Raw genomic sequence first — 19,070 nt, 5'->3', positions numbered from 1 at the left:
TTTTCTTATAAGGCTTTTGTTAAACGTTATATGCTTTGAACTGTGTAAATTGTGTGGTGCCATATGTATTTTTCTGCAACTTGTTTCTTTTACACGTTATGTTTTTTACATTCATCTATATGGTTACATGTAATTGTCACAAATAGCACTCAATATAAGACAGGCTTTACACATAACATTTAATCCTCATATCAACCCTATATGATTAGGTAAGTACTATATTTACAGAATAGAAAACTGTCACAATGAGGTTAAGTAACTTACCAAAAGTCACAAAACTAGTAAGTGGCAAAGCTGGGATCTTATCCTAGGCAGTGTACCTCCAAATGCTCTTCATCTCCATATTCTGCTGCTGCTATTCTGTTGGCTTAACTATACTTATTTTTGTGCAAGCATGTCCCTAAAGTAGACACCTAGGAACAGTACTAAGTCACAGGTGTGTTTGCTCAACTTTACTAGAGGAGGCCAAACTATTTTCCAAAATGACAATTCACATTTCCTACAGCAAATAGTTCTTTTTTCCTACATCTTTACCAACACTTGGCCACTATCAGACTTTTAATTTTTTGCAGTCTGGTGGGTATAAAAAATTAACATTTCATTTAACTTGAATTTTCTCATTTACTAATGAAGTTCAGCATTTTTTTTCATGCCTTCCGACCATTCATACTTCCACTTTCTCTGAAATACTCATGTCTTTTACCAGTGTTTCATGATAAGCACAAGTTCTTAATTTTTATATAATCATACTTAGCAATATTTTCTTTTAAACGTTGTGCACTTTATCTTAAGAAACTCTTCCCTAGGGTCATGGTGTCATTCTCCTATATACTTCAAATTTTAAAGTTTTTTTTTTAAAAACTAACACTCTGAAAACGCATTTTGAGAAATTCTATTTTAAAATACTTATTGAGGGGCTTCCCTGGTGGTGCAATGGTTAAGAATCTGCCTGCCAATGCAGAGGACATGGGTTCAATCCCTGGTCCAGGAAGATCCCACATGCTGCGGAGCAACTAAGCCCCTTGCACCACAACTACTAAGGCTGTGCTCTAGAGTCCATGTGCCACAACTACTGAAGCCCGTGCACCTAGAGCCTGTGCTCTGCAACAAGAGAAGCCATGACAATGAGAAGCCCAGGGCTTCCCTGGTGGCGCAGTGGTTGAGAGTCCGCCTGCCGATGCAGGGGACACAGGTTCATGCCCCGGTCCGGGAAGATCCCACATGCCGCGGAGCAGGTGGGCCTGTGAGCCATGGCTGCTGAGCCTGCGCGTCCGGAGCCTGTGCTCCGCAATGGGAGAAGGCCACAACAGTGAGAGGCCCGCGTACCGCAAAACAAAACAAAACAAACAATGAGAAGCCCACGCACAACAACGAAGAGTAGCCCCTGCTCGCAGCAACTAGAGAAAGCCTGCACACAGCAACGAACACCCAGCACAATCCAAAAAAATTAATTTAAAATAATAATAATAAAATACTTATTGATATGAAAATATATGTACCATCAATTTTAAGTCTATCATCCTTCCCTATTTCCAAACAGTATAAGAAACTTAAAATACTAACTGCAATTATTGCCTTCCATCTACATGTTATCAAGAATTTCTGTTTGCCCTTTTGCCCTCCAAAATTGTTTATTTTGGTCAATATTTCTAGGTTTACAGAAGTTCTCTGAAGACATTTTCTACTATTATCTGGCCTCTACTGATGCTGTGGCAAAGCATGCTATGTTAATTTGAAGGAATCTTTTATACTCTAGTTGCTTTTTATTACTATTTTTTGAGTGGTTTTGTTTATTTATTTATTTAGGCTGCGTTAGGTCTTCGTTGCTGCACACGGGCTTTCTCTAGTTGCGGCAAGCTGGGGCTACTCTTCATTTTGTGGCGCATAGGCTTCTCACTGTGGTGGCTTCTCCTGTTGCAGAGCATGGGCTCTAGGCACAGGGGCTTCAGTAGTTTGGCACACGGGTGCAGTAGTGGCTCACAGGCTCTAGAGCGCAGGCTCAGCAGTTGTGGCACACAGGCTCAGTTGCTCCATGGCATGTGGGATCTTCCCGGACCAGGGCTCAAACCCATGGCCCCTGCATTGGCAGGCGGATTCTCGACCACTGTGCCACCAGGGAAGTCCCACTCTAGTTGCTTTTAAAATCTTTTGGTCTTTGGTATTCATTGGGCTTTCTGAATCTGAGTGGTCATGTCTTTCATTTATTTGTAAGATCCTAGTCTCATCCCTCTGAATATTACCTTTCTATTTTCTTTTTCTTTTATATATATGTGTGTGTGTATATATACACACATACACATTTTTTTTTTCTTTTTTGGCTGCACTGCATGCCATGCAGGATCCTAGTTCCCTGACCAGCGGTTGAACCCACACCTCTTGCAGTGGAAGTGCAGAATGTTAACCACTGGACCACCAGGGAAGTGCCTTCTATTCTCTTTTATTGAAATTCCTTTTAGATACATGTTAAATTTTCTAATTCTAGTCTTATTTCTAAGAGCTTCATTAAGGATTATCCTGTCAGATATTCCAGTTTATTAATTCTATCTTTAGCTGTGTCTAAATTTCACTCCACCTCATCTACTAAGTTTTAAAATTCAATAACTGTAATTTTTATTTCCAGTAGTTCCTTTGTTCATTTTCCAAATGGCCATTTTTTTCATAGTCTTAGACTTTTCTTGGAGTTCTGATTCTTTCACATTCATAACTTTTAACTATTTTAACCATTTTTCAGTGTAAAATTCGGTGGGATTCAGTACATTCACAATGTTGTGTAACCATCAACACTATTTCCAGAATTTCATCATCCTAAACAGAAACTCTTTACCAGAACTTTCAATAATGGATAGAACCGAAAAGAAAATCAATAAGGAAACAGAGGAGTTGAACAACACTACAAACCAATTAGATCTAAAAGACATATAGAGAACACTCCGTCCAACAAGAGCAGAATATACATTCTTTTCAAGTACACATGGAACATTTCACAGAAGAGACTACATGTAAGGCCACAAAACAAGTCTTAATAATTTAAAAAGAACTGACCTCTTACAAATAATTTTTTCCAATCACAATGGAATGAAATGAGAAATCAACATCCCAAGAGAAAACTGGAAAATTCATATGTGGAAATCAACAGTCTTAACCAACAAAAGTGTCAAAGAAGAAATCACAGGGAAATTAGAAAATACCTTGAGATGAATGAAAACAAAAACACAACATACCAAAATTTATGGGATACCACAAAAGCAATGCAAAGAGGGAAATTTACAGCTGCAAGCACATAAAATTAAAAAGAAAAAAAGGTCAAATTAATAACCTAACTGTACACTTTAAGGAACAAGAAAGAGCAAATAAAACCCAAAGATAGCAGGAGTAAAAAATAATAATAATAAAGATTAGAATGGAGATAAACAAAATAGCAAATAGAAAAATACAGAAAATTAATGAAACCAAAAGTTGTTGCTTTGAAAAGATCAACAAAATTGACAAACCTTTAGCTAAACTGATCAAGAAAAAAAAAAAAGGAGAGAAAACAAATTACTAGAATCAAAAATGAAAAGGGAAAACGTCCCCAGTGGTGCAGTGGTTAAGAATCCACCTGCCAATGCAGGGGACACAGGTTCAAGCCCTGGTCCAGGAAGATCCCACATGCCGCAGAGCAACTAAGCCCACGCACCACAACTACTGAGCCTGTGCTCTAGAGCCCGTGAGCCACGACTACTGAGCCCATGAGCCACAACTACTGTGCCCACGCGCCCTAGAGCCCGCCCCCCCACAACTACAGAGCCCACGTGCTGCAACTACTGAAGCCCACTGCCTAGAGTCCGTGCTCTGCAACAAGAAAAGCCACCACAATGAGAAGCCCATGTACCACAACAAAGACCCAATGCAGCCAAAAAAATAAATAAATTTTAAATTTTTTTTAAAAAAAGAAAGGGGGGACATTACTACCAATTTTACATGAATAAAAAGGATTATAAGGGAATTCCCCAGTGGTCCAGTGGGTAGGACTCCACACTTTCATGGCCGAGGGCCTAGGTTCAATCCCTGGTCAGGGAACTAAGATCCCACAAGCCACATGTGGCATGACCAAAAACAAAAGTGGGGGGTGGATTACAGGAGAACACTATAAACAACTGTACACCAACAAATTGAGTAACTTAAACGGACAAATTCCTAGAAACACAATCTACCAAAATGGACTAATGAAGAAACAGAATAACTGAACAGACATAACCAGGAAGGAGACTGAATCAGTTGTCAAAACCCTCCCAAAACAGAAAAACCTAGGACCAGATCGCTTAACTGGTAAATTCTACCATTTAAGGAATTAATACCAAGCCTTCTCAAACTCTTCCAAAAAATTAATGAGAAGGAGCACTTCCTAACTCATTCTATGAATCCAGCATTACCCTGATACCAAAGCAAGACACAAAGATAGTACAAGAAAATTACAGATACTCATTATGAATACTGATGCAAAAATTCTCAAAAAATATTTGCAAACTCAATTCAGCAGCATAGTAAGAGGATTACTGTATATACCACGACCAGGTGGATTTACCCAGGTACGTATGGTTCAAAATACAAAAATCAATCTATGTAACACACCACATTAATAGAATCAGTGTGAATTAATTTTTGTGAATTAGTAGAAAACCACATGACCATGTCAACTGAGGCAAAAAGAATTTGACAAAAGTAAAATCCCTTTCATTAAAAAACACTTAATAAACTAGAAATAGAAGGAAACTTCCTCAACATAATAAATGCCAGTCATGAAAAAAATTACAGCTAACACTACACTCAACCGTAAAAGTCTGACAGACTTTCTCCAAAGATTAAAAACAGGACAAGGATGTCTGCTTTCACCACTTGTATTCAACATAGTACTGGCAAGAAAAAGAAATTAAAGGCGTCCGTGTTGGAAAGGAAGAAATAAAATTATCTCTGTTCACAAATGACATGATCTTTTACATAAAAAACTCCACACACACAGACACAGACACAGACACACACACACACAAACACACAAAACAACCTGTTAGAATAAATGAATTCTGCAAAGTTGCAGAATACAAAATCAATACACAGAAATCAGTTGCATTTCTATACACTAGTAATGAAAAATCTGAAAAGGAAACATATCCAGTCATTGTTTAATTGTTGACTCCTAATCATGGAGGATTATTTGCTGGGATACTTTGTAATTTTTTTGTGAGCTCACTTTTTGTGGAAATTGTTTTTTCTGTGAAAATCCCTTGTGGCCCGGATTGTGAAAGCTTCTCCTCCACGGGAGTTCTGTATTTGCTTTTGCCAGACAACCAAAGAATATCACTGGTCCAAAACAATTTTGTTTGTTGTTAATATCTTGACTTTGGGGTTCCCAATCAAAATAGAAATTTCAAACATTTACCCAAATAAGGCCCATGCCCAGAGATTCTCAGGGGAGACTTACATGCCCATGCCCCTGCCCCTCAGAGTGGAGTCAGAGAATGAGAAATCTATCATCTCCCCACAGCATAAAGCAGATATTTTCCTTTTCCATTGTTTCAGTGAAGGTCCTTAGGGAATCCCAGTTTTATATGGAGGTCAGGGTCCCCATTCTAAACTCCTCACCCAAGATTTTGTCCCTGTCCTCAATTACCACTTTACTTTTATAGTTCCATATTTCTGGCACCTAGGGATTTCTCTAAGAGTTTATTATAGTTTACCCAAAATTTGTATTTCTGTGCAACGGGAGAGTTTGTAAGTTATCCTGGTTAGTCATCTTGATAGATCTGGGTCTTGTCCCTTCTGTATTAAAACCATTTCTTTTCTCTCTGATTCTGAAATACCATAGACTCATGGTTTTCTTCGTACCTCATGGGATGCTGTGAGAGTTAAATGATACTATGCAAATCAAATGCTTAGCACAGGCCTGGCACTCAATAAACAGTAGCCATCTACCTAACTGACCACATGGACATTTTCATCATAAAACACCTATTAACATTTTAGGGGAATCTTAACGTTCCAGAGTATAAAATCTTGAAAACGCTGGCTTGAGGGTTACACTTTCTGAGATTTCATTCTCTTCGATTTTATCCCTCTGACCTCCAATAATCTGAAACAACCTCAAAGAAAAAAAAAGTTAAAGCAGTACTCTTAAAGAATTAAGTCCCTAAAGGTCCTGTTCTCACTGGATTAAGAGCATACACTGATAAACGTAAACAGTATGAGAAACCTGGTATGTAAATATAAAAGTACTCCGTTCTATAACACACTTAATATAATGAAGAAACTATACAGCCAAATAATTTTAAATAAAAGTAAAATTTAAAAGAATGATTAAGATGGCAGAGGAGTAGGATATGGAGTTCACCTTCCCCCACAAATACATCTACATGTGGAACAATTCTCACAGAACACCTACTGGATGATGGCAGAAGACCTCAGACTTCAAAAAGGGCTAGAAAATCTCCATGTAACTGGGTAGGAAAAAAAAAAAAAAAGCGCGAAAGGAAACGGGACAGGACCTACATACCTGGGAGAGAACTGTGAAAAAGGAAAGGTTTCCACACACTGGTAAGTCCCCTCACTGGCAGAGAGAACAGCCGGAACGGAGGGGGAGCTCCAGAGCCTCAGGGGAGAGCGCAGCGACTAGTTTGCAGAGGGCAAAGAGGAGAGACACCTGCACAGACAGTCGGTGGTGCTACCTGGCACTCCCCAGCCCAAGATGCTCACTCTTCCACTGAGGGGGTCAGGGGCTGAGTGCTGAGGCTTGTGCTTTGAAGGTGAGAACCGGGAAGAGGACTGGGGCTGGATGCATGGTGACAGCCTGAGGGGGCTAGGGTGTGGTGCGTTATAACCGAGGGATTACGGAAGGAAGCCTGGGCCCCCCAGAGGGGCAAGGCACCATTGATGGGGGGCCCACGAGGAGATGCGTGGGCCCGCCACAGGAGCTTCTTTCTCCACGCCCTCTCTCAGGAGGCAGGGCACCACCTACACAAGCTCCAGGGGTGGGCAATAGCTGCCGCTGCCATCTTGGACTCCAGAGTCAGGCATGGATAGTTGGCCAACGGTCCCAAAACCTGGCACCAACCAATGCCCCCGCTTCCCCGGGAGCACATGCAGCCCACTGGCACCAAGGGTCCCATGAGCGGGCTGCATGCCTGCATACCCCCTAACAAGGGGCTAATGACCAGCACATGCTGAGTAAAGAAACAGCAAGCACCCAAACCAAAAACAGCCCTCAGACCAAAAAAATATTAAACCCACACAAGCTATGCAGGGACGCTCCCATACATAAAAAGCCCTCCAAGACTACTATAGGTATTTATATCTCTTAAACTCACAAAGAGAAATATAAGCAAAATGAAGAAGCTGAGGAACCACTCCCAATTAAAAGACCAAGAGAATTCCCCTGAAGGAACAAACAATGAAACAGACCTCTTCAGTCTAACAGACACCAAGTTCAAAAAGGAGGTAATGAAAATACTGAAGGAACTAAGAAAGGTTTTCGACAGAAATGCAGATTACTGTAAAAAGGAACTAGAAACTATAAGGAGGAGACAAGAAAAATTAGAATCTTCATTTGTTGAGGAGATAGCTAAGCTAAATGCAACAAATAGCAAAATAAATAATGCAGAAGAAAGAATAAGTAATCTGCAAGACAGAATAACAGAAATTACCCAGAGGCTTTCAGAAAGATGGCGGAAGAGTAAGACGCGGAGATCACCTTCCTCCCCACAGATACACCAGAAACACATCTACACATGGAACAACAACTACAGAACACCTACTGAACGCTGGCAGTAGACCTCAGACCTCCCAAAAGGCAAGAAACCCCCCCACGAACCTGGGTAGGGCAAAAGAAAAAAGAATAAACAGAGACAAAAGAATAGGGATGGGACCTGCACCAGTGGGAGGGAGCTGTGAAGGAGAAAAGGTTTCCACACAGTAGGAAGCCCCTTCACGGGTGGAGACTGCGGGTGGTGGAGGGCGAAAGCCTCGGGACCGCAGAGGACAGCACAGCCACAGGGGTGCGGAGGGCAAAGCGGAGAGATTCCCGAACAGAGGATCGGGGCCGGCCGACACTCACCAGCCCGAGAGGCTTCTCTGCTCACCCGCCAGGGCGGGCGCGGCTGGGAGTTGAGGCTCGGGCTTCGGTCAGAGCACGGGAAAGGACTGGGGTTGGTGGCGTGAACACAGCCTGCAGGGGGTTAGTGCACCATGACTAGCTGGGAGGGAGCCCGGGGAAAAGTCTGGACCTGCCGAAGAGGCAAGAGACTTTTTCTTCCCTCTTTGTTTCCTGGTGCGCGAGGAAAGGGGATTAAGAGCGCTGCTTAAAGGAGCTCCAGAGACGAGCGCGAGCCGCGGCTAAAAGCGCCGACCCCAGAGACGGGCATGGGACGCTAAGGCTGCTGCTGCCGCCACCAAGAAGCCTGTGTCACTGTCCACACCCCCCTTCCGGGGAGCCTGTGCAGCCCACCACTGCCAGGGTCCCGGGATCCAGGGTCAACTCCTCCGGGAGAACGCACAGCGCGCCTCGGGCTGGTGCAGCGTCACGCTGGCCTCTGCCACCGCAGGCTCGCCCCGCACTCCGTGCCCCTCCCTCCCCCCCGGCCAGAGTGAGCCAGAGCCCCCGAATCAGCGGCTCCTTTAACCCCGTCCTGTCTGAGCGAAGAACAGACGCCCTCCGGCGACCTACACGCAGAGGCGGGGCCAAATCCAAAGCTGAGCCCCTGGGAGCTGTGAGAACAAAGAAGAGAAAGGGAAATCTCTCCCAGCAGCCTCAGAAACAGCGGATTAAAGCTCCACAATCAACTTGATGTACCCTACATCTGTGGAAGACATGAATAGACAATCAATCATCCCAAATTCAGGAGGTGGACTTTGAGAGCAAGATTTATTATTTTTTCCCCTTTTCCTCTTTCTGTGAGTGTGTATGTGCATGCTTCTGTGTGAGATTTTGTCTGTATAGCTTTGCTTCCACCATTTGTCCTAGGGTTCTATCCGTCCGTTTTATTTTTGTTTTTTTAATTTTTTTCTCTTATTTTTTTATTTTAATAACTTTATTATAGTTTATCTTACTTTATTTTATTTTACTTTATCTTCTTTCTTTTTTTCCTTCCTTCCCTCCTTCCTCCCTCCCTCCTTTCTTCCTTTCCTTCTTTCTTTCTTTCTACTTCTACTACTTCTTTCTTTCTACTTTTTCTCCCTTTTATTCTGAGCCGTGTGGATGAAAGGCTGTTGGTGCAGCAGCCAGGAGTCAGTGCTGTGCCTCTGAGGAGGGAGACCCAACTTCAGGACACTGGTTCACAAGAGACCTCCCAGCTCCACATAATATCAAACGGTGAAAATCTCCCAGAGATCTCCATCTCAACACCAGCACCCAGCTTCACTCAACGACCAGCAAACTACAGTGCTGAAAATCCTATGCCAAACAACTAGCAAGACAGGAACACAACCCCACCCATTAGCAGAGAGGCTGCCTAAAATCATAATAAGTCCACAGACAACCAAAAACACACCACCAGACGTGGACCTGCCCACCAGAAAGACAAGATCCAGCCTCATCCACCAGAACACAGGCACTAGTCCCCTCCCCCAGGAAGCCTACACAACCCACTGAACCAACCTTAGTCACTGGGGACAGACACCAAAAGCAACGGGAACTACGAACCTGCAGCCTGCAAAACAGAGACCCCCAAACACGGTAAGATAAGCAAAATGGGAAGACAGAAAAACTCACAGCAGATGAAGGAGCAAGATAAAAACCCACCAGACCTAACAAATGAAGAGGAAATAGGCAGTCAACCTGAAAAAGAATTCAGAATAATGATAGTAAAGATGATCCAAAATCTTGGAAATAGAAGAGACAAAATGCAAGAAACATTTAACAAGGACCTAGAAGAACTAAACATGAAATAAACAATGATGAACAACACAATAAGTGAAATTAAAAATACTCTAGATGGGATCAATAGCAGAATAACTGAGGCAGAAGAACGGGTAAGTGACCTGGAAGTTAAAATAGTGGAAATAACTACAGCAGAGCAGAATAAAGAAAAAAGAATGAAAAGAACTGAGTACAGTCTCAGAGACCTCTGGGACAACATCAAACGCACCAACATTCGAATTATAGGGGTTCCAGAAGAAGAAGAGAAAAAGAAAGGGACTGAGAAAATATTTGAAGAGATTATAGTTGAAAACTTCCCTAATAAGGGAAAGGAAATAGTTAATCAAGTCCAGGAAGCACAGAGAGTCCCATACAGGATACATCCAAGGAAAAATATGCCCAGACACATATTAATCACATTGTCAAAAATTAAATACAAAGAAAACATATTAAAAGCAGCAAGGGAAAAACAACAAATAACACACAAGGGAATCCCCATAAGATTAACAGCTGATCTTTCAGCAGAAATTCTGCAAGCCAGAAGGGACTGGCAGGACATATTTAAAGTGATGATGGAGAAAAACCTGCAACCAAGATTACTCTCCCCAGCAAGGATCTCATTCAGATTTGATGGAGAAATTAAAACCTTTACAGACAAGCAAAAGCTGAGAGAGTTCAGCACCACCAAACCAGCTTTCCAACAAATGCTAAAGGAACTTCTCTAGGCAAGAAACACAAGAGAAGGAAAAGACCTACAATAACAAACCCAAAACAATTAAGAAAATGGGAATAGGAACATACACATCGATAATTACCTTAAATGTAAGTGGACTAAATGCTCCCACCAAAAAACACAGAGTGGCTGAATGGATACAAAAACAAGACCCATATATTTGCTGTCTACAAGAGACCCACTTCAGATCTAGAGACACATACAGACTGAAAGTAAGGGGATGGAAAAAGATATTTCATGCAAATGGAAACCAAAAGAAAGCTGGAGTAGCAATTCTCATATCAGACAAAATAGACTTTAAAATAAAGACTATTAGAAGAGACAAAGAAGGGCACTACATAATGATCAAGGGATTGATCCAAGAAGAAGATATAACCGTTGTAAATATTTATGCACCCAACATAGGAGCACCTCAATACATAAGGCAAATACTAACAGCCATAAAAGGGGAAATCAACAGTAACACATTCATAGTAGGGGACTTTAACACCCCACTTTCGCCAATGGACAGATCATCCAAAATGAAAATAAATAAGGAAACACAAGCTTTAAATGATACATTAAACAAGATAGACTTTATTGATATTTATAGAACATTTCATCCAAAAACAACACAATACACATTTTTCTCAAGTGCTCATGGAACATTCTCCAGGATAGATCATATCTTGGGACACAAATCAAGCCTCAGTAAATTTAAGAAAATTGAAATTGTATCAAGTATCTTTTCCGACCATAACGCTATAAGACTAGATATCAATTACAGGAAAAGATCTGTAAAAAATACAAACACATGGAGGCTAAACAATACACTACTTAATAACGAAGTGATCACTGAAGAAGTCAAACAGGAAATTAAAAAATACCTAGAAACAAATGACAATGGAGACACAACGACCCAAAATCTATGGGATGCAGCAAAAGCAATTCTAAGAGAGAAGTTTATAGCAATACAATCCTACCTTACGAAACAGGAAACATCTCCAATAAACAACCTAACCTTGCACCTAAAGCAATTAGAGAAAGAAGAACAAAAAAACCCCAAAGTTAGCAGAAGGAAAGAATTCATAAAAATCAGATCAGAAATAAATGAAAAAGAAATGAAGGAAACGATAGCAAAGATCAATAAAAGTAAAAGCTGGTTCTTTGAGAAGATAAACAAAATTGATAAACCATTAGCCAGACTCATCAAGAAAAAAAGGGAGAAGACTCAAATCAATAGAATTAGAAATGAAAAAGGAGAAGTAACAACTGACACTGCAGAATACAAAAGATCATGAGAGTTTATTACAAGCAGCTCTATGCCAATAAGATGGACAACCTGGAAGAAATGGACAAATTCTTAGCAATGCACAACCTGCCAAGATTGAATCAGGAAGAAACAGAAAATATGAACAGACCAATCACAAGCACTGAAATTGAAACTGTGATTAAAAATCTTCCAACAGGGCTTCCCTGGTGGCGCAGTGGTTGAGAGTCCGCCTGCCAATGCAGGGGACACGGGTCCGTGCCCCGGCCTGGGAAGATCCCACATGCCGCGGAGTGGCTGGGCCCGTGAGCCATGGCCGCTGAGCCTGCGCGTCTGGAGCCTGTGCTCTGCAACGGGAGAGGCCACAGCAGTGAGAGGCCCACGTACCGCAAAAAAAAAAAAAAAAAAAAAAAAAAAAAAAAAAACCACACAGACACACACACACAAAAAAACAAACAAGAAAAAAAAACAAAAAACAAAAAAAAATCTTCCAACAAACAAAAGCCCAGGACCAGATGGCTTCACAGGTGAATTCTATCAAACATTTAGAGAAGAGCTAACACCTATCCTTCTCAAACTCTTCCAAAATATAGCAGAGGGAGGAACACTCGCAAACTCATTCTACAAGGCCACCATCACCCTGATACGAAAACCAGACAAGGACGTCAGAAAGAAAGAAAACTACAGGCCAATATCACTGATGAACATAGATGCAAAACTCCTCAACAAAATACTAGCAAACAGAATCCAACAGCACATTAAACGGATCATACACCATGATCAAGTGGGGTTTATTCCAGGAATGCAAGGATTCTTCAATATACGCAAATCAATCAACGTGATACACCATATTAACAAATTGAAGGAGAAAAACGAGATGATCATCTCAATAGATGCAGAAAAAGCTTTTGACAAAATTCAACACCCATTTATGATAAAAACCCTCCAGAAAGTAGGCATAGAGGCAACTTTCCTCAATGTAATAAAGGCCATATATGACAAACCCACAGCCAACATCATCCTCAATGGTGAAAAACTGAAAGCATTTCCACTAAGATCAGGAAGAAGACAAGGTTGCCCACTCTCACCACTCTTATTCAACATAGTTTTGGAAGTTTTAGCCACAGCAATCAGAGAAGAAAAGGAAATAAAAGGAATCAAAATCAGAAAAGAAGAAGTAAAGCTGTCACTGTTTGCAGATGAGATGATACTATACATAGAGAATCCTAAAGATGCTACCAGAAAACTACTAGAGCTAATCAATGAATTCGGTAAAGTAACAAGATACAAAATTAATGCACAGAAATCTCTTGCATTCCTATACACTAATGATGAAAAATCTGAAAGTGAAGTCAAGAAAACACTCCCATTTACCATTGCAACAAAAAGAATAAAATATCTAGGAATAAACCTACCTAAGGAGACAAAAGACCTGTATGCAGAAAATTATAAGACACTGATGAAAGAAATTAAAGATGATACAAACAGATGGAGAGATATACCATGTTCTTGGATTGGAAGAATCAACATTGTGAAAAAATGATTCTACTACCCAAAGCAATCTACAGATAAAATGCAATCCCTATCAAACTACCACTGGTATTTTTCACAGAACTAGAACAAAAAATTTCACAATTTGTATGAAAACACAAAAGACCCCGAATAGCCAAAGCAATCTTGAGAATGAAAAACGGAGCTGGAGGAATCAGGCTCCCTGACTTCTGACTATACTACAAAGCTACAGAAACCAAGACAGTATGGTACTGGCACAAAAACAGAAAGATACATCAATGGAACAGGATAGAAAGCCCAGAGATAAACCCACGCACATATGGTCACCTTATCTTTGATAAGGGAGGCAGGAATGTACAGTGGAGAAAGGACAGCCTCTTCAATAAGTAGTGCTGGGAAAACTGGACAGGTACATATAAAAGTGTGAGATTAGATCACTCCCTAACACCATACACAAAAATAAGCTCAAAATGGATTAAAGACCTAAATGTAAGGCCAGAAACTACCAAAATCTTAGAGGAAAACATAGGCAGAACACTGTATGACGTAAATCACAGCAAGATCCTTTTTGACCCACCTCCTAGAGAAATGGAAATAAAAACAAAAATAAACAAATGGGACATAATGAAACTGCAAAGCTTTTGCACAGCAAAGGAAACCATAAACAAGACCAACAGACAACCCTCAGAATGGGGGAAAATATTTGCAAATGAAGCAACTGACAAAGGATTAATCTCCAAAATTTACAAGCAGCTCATGCAGCTCAATAACAGAAAAACAACCCAATCCAAAAGTGGGCAGAAGACCTAAACAGACATTTCTCCAAAGAAGATATACAGACTGCCAACAAACACATGAAAGAACGCTCAACATCATTAATCATTAGAGAAATGCAAATCAAAACTACAATGAGATATCATCTCACACCAGTCAGAATGGCCATCATCAAAAAATCTAGAAACAATAAATGCTGGAGAGGGTGTGGAGAAAAGGGAACACTCTTGCACTGCTGGTGGGAATGTGAATTGGTACAGCCACTATGGAGAACAGTATGAAGGTTCCTTAAAAAACTACAAATAGAACTACTATATGACCCAGCAATCCCACTACTGGGCATATACCCTGAGAAAACCATAATTCAAAAAGAGTCATGTACCAAAATGTTCATTGCAGCTCTATTTACAATAGCCCGGAGATGGAAACAACCTAAGTGCCCATCATCAGATGAATGGATACAGAAGATGTGGCACATATATACAATAGAATACTACTCAGCCATAAAAAGAAACGAAATTGAGCTATTTGTAATGAGGTGCATAGACCTAGAGTCTGTCATACAGAGTGAAGTAAGTCAGAAAGAGAAAGACAAATACCATATGCGAACACATATATATGGAATTTAAGAAAAAAAAATGTCATGAAGAACCTAGGGGTAAGACAGGAATAAAGGCACAGACCTACTAGAGAACGGACTTGAGGATATGGGAAGGGGGAAGGGTGAGCTGTGACAAAGCGAGAGAGAGGCATGGATATATACACACTACCAAACATAAGGTAGATAGCTAGTGGGAAGCAGCCGCATAGCACAGGGAGATTAGCTCAGTGCTTTGTGACCACCTGGATGGGTGGGATAGGGAGGGTAGGAGAGAGGGAGACGCAAGAGGGAAGAGATATGGGAACATATGTATAACTGATTCACTCTGTTATGAAGCAGAAACTAACACACCATTGTAAAGCAATTATACCCCAATAAAGATGTTAAAAAAAATAATAATAAATTACCCAAACAAAAGAGTAGACAGAAAACCCAATGAGGGATATCCCTGGTGGTCCAGCAGTTAAGACTCCATGCTCCCAATGCAGGGGGTCCGGGTTTGATCCCCGGTCAGGGAACTAGATCCCACACGCCGCAACTAAGAGCTGCATGCTGCAACTAAAATATCCTGCATGCCGCAACTAAAAATCCCATGTGCCGCAACTAAAAAAAAATATCCTGGATGCCGCAACTAAGACCCACATGCTGCAACTAAAAGATCCCACACACCAAAATGAAGATCCCGCACACGGCAAGAAAGATCCCACTTGCCTCAACTAAGACCCAGCGCATCCAAATTAATTAATTAATTAATTTTTAAAAAAGAAAAACAAATGAAAAAAAAAGAAAGCAACGTTAACAGACCTATGGGATAATATAAACGATGCCAAAATACACATAACAGGGATTCCAGAGGGAGAAGAAAGAGAAAAGGGGATTGAAAATGTATCTGAAGAAATTATGGCTGAAAACTTCCCAAATCTAAAGAAGGAAACAGATATCCACATATAGGAAGCACAGAGGGTCCCAATCAAGATGAACCCAGACAGACCTACACTCCAAGATATATGATAATAAAAATGACAAAAGTTAAAGAGAGAATACTAAAGGCAGCAAGAGAAAAACAAAGAGTTAATTACAAGGGAAGGCCCAATAAGGCTATCAGCTGATTTCTCTAAAGAAATGCTGCAAGCCAGAAGGGAGTGGCAAAATATATTCAAAGTCTTGAAAGGGAAAAATCTGCAACCTAGAATACTCTACCCAGCAAAATTATCATTTAGAATAGGAGGAGAAATAATTTCTCTGACAAGGAAAAAATAAAAGAATACAGCAATACTAAATCTATCCTAAAAGAAATATTGAAAGGTTTTCTCTAAAAGAAGCAGGAAGATACAGGGAGATAGCAATTGGAGAGTAAATCACTTAAATTAGCTAGTATACAAATCAAAAAGGAAAAAAAAAACCACCACCTATTTGTGAAAGCGATCATAATTGCAAGGAACAGCAAAAGGATAAAGATGAAGATGTAAAAAAAGGACATCAAAATCATAAAATTTGGGGAAGGACTAAGAAAATGTAGATTTTTTGTTTTTAGAATGTTTTTGGGCCTATATGACTATCAGTCTAAAGCAAGCAGAACTAGGAAGGGGTTAACATACTTGAAAAACAGGGCAACCACAAATCAAAAACATACAATAGAGTCACAAAAACCAAAACCAACACAAGCATAAAATAAAATCATCAACCCCTGAAAAGAAAAAGGAACAAACAAGGAATATAGAAACAGCTGAAAACAAGATTTAAAATGGTAATAAATATATATGTATCAATATTACCTTAAATGTCAATGGACCAAATGCTCCAATCAAAAACAAAGAGTGGCAGACTGGATAAAAAAAACAAGAGCCTACAAGATTCAACCTACAAGAGATCGATCTTAGGGCAAAGGACACACACAGACTGAAAGTGAGGGGATGGAAAAAGGTATTTCATTTCATGCAAACAGAAATGACAAGAAAGCAGGAGCTACAATATTCCTAGCAGACAAAACAGACTTTAAAACAAAGGCCAAGGACTTCCCTGGTGGTCCAATGTGTAAGACTCTGTGCTCCCAATGCAGGGAGCCCAGGTTCGATCCCTGGTCGGGGAAATAGATACCACATGCATGCTGCAACTAAACAGTCCACATGCCGCAACTGAGAGTCCTCATGCCACAACTAAGAGTCCAGTCCGCATGTCACAACCAAGAAGTCCACGTGCTGCAACTAAGATCCCACATGCTGCAACTAACACCCAGTGCCGCCAAAATAAATAAATATTTTAAAAATTAAATAAAGGCCATAAGAAAGATAAAGGACACTATATAACAGTAAAAGGATCAATACGAGAAGATGATTTAACACTTCGTCAACATATGTGCGACTGATACAGGAGCAATCAAATACATAAAACAAATACTAACAGACATAACAGGAGCAATTGATGGGAATACAATAGGAGACTTTTAACACCCCACTCACATCAATGAAGAGATCTTCTAGACAGAAAAATCAATAAGGCAACAGAGATCCTAAATGATACAACACTTAGATTTAATTGATATTTTCAGGATACTACATCAAAAAAAAAAAAAAAACCAGAATACACATTCTTTTCAAGTGCACATGGAACACTCTCTCTAGGACTGACCACATACTAAGGCACAAAACTAACCTCAACAAATTTAATAAGAGTACAGAAATTATTTCAAGCATCTCCTCTGAACACAATGGCATGAAACTAGCAATCAACCATAGGAAAAGAAATGAGAAAAAAATGATTACATGGAGACTAAACAACATGTTACTACAAAGCCAATGGGTCAACAAGGAAATCAAAAAGGAAATTTAAAAAGTACCTTGAGAAAAGCGACAACGAAAACACAATCATACAAAATCCATGAGATGCAGCAAAAGCAGTTCTTAGAGGGAAGTTCATAGTGACACGGGCCTTCCTCAAAAAACCAGAAAAGTCTCAAATAAACAACCTAACCTACCACTTCAAAGAATTAGAAAAAGGACAAACGAAACCCATAGTCAGCAGAAGGAAGAAAACAATAAAGATCAGGGTGGAAATAAATAAAACAGAGGTTTAAAAAACAAAAGAAAGGGAATTCCCTAGTGGTCCAGCGGTTAGGACTCCGCACTTTCACTGCCAAGGGCCCAGGTTCAATCGCTGGTCAGGGAACTAGGATCCCACAAACCACGCAGCATGACCCCCCCCCCCAAAAAAGAAACTGAGAACTGGTTCTTTGAAAGGGTAAACAAAGTTGACAAACCTCTGGCCAGGCTCACCAAGAAGAAAAGAGCGAGAACCCAAATAAAATAAGAAATGAAAAAGGAGAAATCTCAGCTGGTACCATAGAAATACAAAAAAAACATAAAAGAGTACTGTGAACAATTATATGCCAACAAATTTGACAACCTACAAGAAATAGACAACTTTCTACAAACATACAGCCCACCAAAATTGAATCAAGAAGAAACAGATGATCTGAACAGACTGATCACTAGAAGTGAAGTAGAATCTGTAATTTTTAAAACTCCCTACAAACAAAAGTCCAGGACCAGGTGCCTTCACAGGCAAATTCTACCAAACATACAAAGAAGAACTTACACTGATTCTTCTAAAACTGTTCCAAAAGACTGAAGAGGAGGAAACACTCCCAAAGACATTCTATGAAGTCACCATCACCCTGATACCAAAATCAGACAGATACCACCAAAAAAGAAAATTACAGGCCAATATCTTTGATGAATATAGATGCAAAAATTCTCAGCAAAATATTAGCGAAGTGAATCCAACACCACATAAAAAAGATCATACACCACAACCAAGTGGGATTCATCCCAAGTTCACAAGAATGGTTCAACATCTGCAAAGCAATCAATGTAATACACCACATAAACAAAAGAAAAGTAAAAAACCATGTGATTATCTCAATAGATGCAGAAAAAGCATTTGGCAAAATTCAACATCATCCATGATAAAACTTTTACCAAAGTGAGTATAGAGGGAACATACCTCAACATAATAAAAGCCATTTATGACAAACCCAAAGCCAATAAAATACTCAGTGGTGAAAAGCTGAAAGTCTTCCCACTAAAACCTGGAACAAGACAAGGATGCCCACTCTTACCACTTCTATTCAACATAGTATTGGAAGTCCTAGCCACAGCAATCTGACAAGAAAAATAAAAGGTATTCAAATTGGAAGGGAAGAGGTAAAATTGTCACTAAATGCAGAAGACATGATACTATATATAGAAAACCCTAAGGATTCCACACTAAAACTACTAGATCCTATAAAGGAATTCAGAAAAGTAGCAGGATACAAGAT

At 40.1% G+C, this 19,070-nt stretch overlaps 1 protein-coding gene across 1 annotated transcript in view; it reads right to left on the bottom strand.

Annotated features, from left to right (window-relative positions):
• The window catches only part of DCAF1 (DDB1 and CUL4 associated factor 1), an 84,228-nt gene that overhangs the window by 46,945 nt on the left and 18,213 nt on the right, over window positions 1-19,070 (bottom strand). The gene's annotated exons all lie outside the window — the stretch shown is intronic.

The sequence above is a fragment of the Phocoena phocoena genome, chromosome 10, assembly GCF_963924675.1.
Source record: "Phocoena phocoena chromosome 10, mPhoPho1.1, whole genome shotgun sequence".
NCBI classification, from domain to species: Eukaryota; Metazoa; Chordata; class Mammalia; order Artiodactyla; family Phocoenidae; genus Phocoena; species Phocoena phocoena.
Note: the sequence above shows the minus strand (reverse complement) of the source record. Positions and strands in the feature narration are given on the sequence as shown.